This window comes from Gymnogyps californianus, chromosome 1, assembly GCF_018139145.2.
Source record: "Gymnogyps californianus isolate 813 chromosome 1, ASM1813914v2, whole genome shotgun sequence".
NCBI lineage: Eukaryota > Metazoa > Chordata > Aves > Accipitriformes > Cathartidae > Gymnogyps > Gymnogyps californianus.
In genome coordinates, this window is record NC_059471.1 from 88,322,798 (window position 1) to 88,326,625 (window position 3,828).

Here is a 3,828-nt window from a genome sequence, read left to right on the forward strand (position 1 = left end):
TGAACGTTTAGTCTATTTGATGCCAGTACTGAGATCAAGCGTTGTTCTGAGGGACACCGTCATCTGCAGCTCCGCTGCGCTTCAGCTTGTTTTTCTGCTCCCCGTTTTTCAGCTCATTTTGTGTAGTTGTGGGGTGCGGGTGATTCAATCCCTCATTTGGTTGAAAGGTACCTTTACGAGAAAGTCTGCAAAAGTGAAAGGCAAGGATGGCAGGTCCTCGAAATCTGTTTTAACGCCTGTTTTTATACTAAAGGAGTCATGTCTGTGAAACTTCTTATAATGCCTTAATGTTTTTCAGCAAGGTGGTTACCTACTACGTGCTACTACGCTGTCCCCAAAAGCACCCCCCCCAGACCTCGAGTCGAATGAGGTGTACCGCTCTCCTTGAAACTAAATTAATAAAATGTGTTTCCCAGTGCCTCTTCTTTTGGCGCGTGAGCCCCCGCGGGTGCCGCCGTTGCCCTCGGGGCCGGCAGGAGCCCGGCTCCCTTCCCCTCCCGCCGGCGTCGGTGAGCGTGAGCGCGGTGTAGCTCGGGCAGGGAGATGCCGGGGCTGGGTCTCTGCCCATCCTTGCCGCCCTGCCCCGGCTCCTCCACCCACTGCTCCTTGGCAGGGCTGGCACTGGCCGGTGGTGGGGATGGAGGGGGCTTACGGCTGTTTGGTCCACTGCTCTATGAATGCTTCGGCCCGGTTAAATTAAACTCCGCCTGTGGGAACTATTTTGGTAATAGTTTATCGGGCACGGGCCATCCTGCTTTAATGGTGCCCGTGACCTAATGTCAACCCGTTTCCCCCACTATCAGACTAATGACAGAAGCGCTGTGGGGTGTCGCTGCCCTCTGTACCTGCCTGGGAAGGGAGGAGGTGGAACGGGGAGGTGGCGTGTCTGCTGGCCCAGATATCGTCAGGGTATTTAGTGCAATTAGTTCACTCTCACTGGATACCTTTAGGAAATGCTGACTCGTTCGCTCCTCATCTTGGTTCATCGTGCAGCCAGACTGGCATTGGGCAACTCTTCAGAGTAAGAAGCCGTCATGCCAAGCTGCCAGCAATCTGCTTTTGATTTGATTTGTTTTCTTGTTTTCTCCATCTACCTGATGTTCCTCAACCGCTCGTCATGAAACTGTACGTGCAGTACCAGAGACATTCAGGGCACTGGAGAATAAATACACTCGTTTCTGGCTGCTGTGAGGAAGAGCCAGGAGCAGTTACCAGTTCTAGCTCACGCAGACTTGCAAATCCCACCCTCCCCTTGGATCTACCCCCCTTCCTCTTGGATTTCCTTAGCTGTGAAAGCCTCACTGCTTTGCTGCCAGGCTCTGCTGAAGGCTCCCCGGCTTGCGCAGGTGCCTGCAGCCCGCGTGGGTGATGTCCCCCTCGCTGGGACACCGCAGCAAAGGCACCCAGAGCCTGGAGGCCAACCTAAGCGTTCTTTGACAGGCCTACTTGCGAGCCAAAAGGCTGTGTCACTAATTAGGAAAAGAAGCAGCTGGCTAACAGCTCACTGCGGTTCGCTGGCTTATTAAAGGTAGTAATTAATATAATATACCATTAATAGGAAACACAATTAATATGTTAACAATTATGACAGGTAGAAAACTGACCAAGGAGTGGCTGACTGGAACCAATAAGCAGGTCAGCAGAGTGGTCAGGAGCAAAGTATAGTTGTCGATATACGTAAAAGGCAGGCACTCTTTCACTAGGTGCAGAAGTTTTAAGGGAGGGCTGGTTGTTTTGGTTTCCTTGAAATGCTGATGCAGAAAAGGCAAGCGTTTTGACATTTTTTTCTTTTCTAAGAGTAGCAGAAGTGTCAAATGAGGCTGGGGATGGTTTTTTCCCAGAGCTGTGGCAATCAAGAATGCTATTAATTTCTATAGGTGATGAGTACTTTAAAAACTGCAAGCACAGGTGGTTCAGAGGCCATGTAGCATACAAACTTTTGTAATATTTACTGGAATCCCACAGAAACTCCACAAATCTGGAAAAACGTTACTGTTCTATTGAAGACAAAACTCAGCGGGTCACCTCGGCACGAGCCCAGGCAAAATATCGGGATAAAGAATTGCTGCCGTTAGGACCAAGTAAAGAACCTGAAGGGAACAGAAAAAGAGGTAAACACAACGAACGCATCCTATGTTATAGACACAGGGCAGATATAGGTGCCCTAGCTTTGAACAAGCTCATTCAGCACCTTGGTAGCACAGAGCCCGTATGCTGAGCTGTCCCTGGTGTGAAAGCGCAACCCCCCCACCCCGCACCGAGCCCCACGTACCACCACGCCCGCTCGCCCCTCCTTTGTCTCTCGCCTTATTTTCTGCTGCGGTTTAACCGTTGATGGAGGCTGACTTCCACCAGCTCCGCCGTGGAGCCAAGGGTGGGCTGTCACGAGCTTCAGGACAGGTGACTCCCATTGTGGTGCTTGTCTCTGCTTGCCTCCTGGCTGGGGGATGCCTGTCTGTCCCGCCGCCCCGAGACGCCAATGCCCTCGTGCTGGCCAGGGGCTGAGGTGCCTGACTGAGCATCCTGGAGTCTATTTTGAGGAGCCAAGTGCTTGAAATCAGGTTTTTGATCGAAAAACTTACGCTCCATAATCAAAGCCCAAATCGGGTCACCAGAGAGCACCGGCCCTGACGAGGGCATTTCCAACAGGGACCACAGAGATGTTCATGCCTTAATGTCATGGTTTAACCCCAGTCAGCAACTCAGCACCACGCAGCCGTTTCCCCCTCCCAGTGGGGTGAGGAGGAGGAAAGGAAAAAAAAAAAGTAAAACTCGTGGGTTGAGATAAGAACAGTTTCATAACTAAAGTAAAATATAATACTAACAATAGTAATAATGAAATATAATAATAACAGTAATGAAAAGGAATATAACAAAAAAAGGAAGGGGGGGGCAAAGAAAAACCCAGTGATGCACAATGCAATTGCTCACCACCTGCTGACCAATGCCCAGTTAGTTCCCAAGCCGCGATCCACGCCTCCCGGCCAACTCCCCCCTGTTTATATACTGGGCATGACGTTCCATGGTATGGAATACCCCTTTGGCTAGTTCCAGTCAGCTGCCCCAGCTGTGCTCCCTCCCAGCTTCTTGGACATCTGCTTGCTGGCAGAGCATGGGAAACTGAAAAGTCCTTGGCTTAAGATAAGCGCTACTTAGCAACAACTAAACCATCAGAGCGTTATCAACACTATCCTCACACTAAATCCAAAACACAGCACTGTACCAGCTACTAAAAAGAAAGTTAACTCTGTCCCAGCCAAAACCAGGACACTTAAGAAACAGAAAGCCACACAAAGTGCTCATCACGAGATTTTTAAACCAAAGTCTAGCAGGTTGGCTAGAAGCTCAGAGGACAACCTACAAGTACAGTGGCATGGGTGCAAAAGTCCTGCCTCATCCTATTTAGACTTCTTGGTCTCAGTTCAGTTGCTCACATCTAGGCACCAAAAGCCACCTGTGATCGTCTTGGGACTGCCAGGTGCTATGCAGGCCCCGGGGGGGACCCGCACCCGGTGGTGTGGTGCCCAGAGCACCTCCCGCAGCGCTTGGAGCCCATGGAGGGGTAGCGACATCCTCCAGGGATGTTTCCTACTTGCATCCAATGGACAAGGTGAGTCCTTTGAAACAAATACGGATGAAAAGACACTTCTGTGACATGCAAAAAAGGAGATAACACAGACCTGATTTTTCTCTTGCACTGGCATGAATCAAGAGTTTTGTTAAGGCTGATACTGTAAAGTTAGCTTTAAGAAGACTGGGACATGTTTTGTCTGACACAGCCCAGAAAAACAAGGAATGCCAGGATTATATCTATTTGAAAGGATGAAT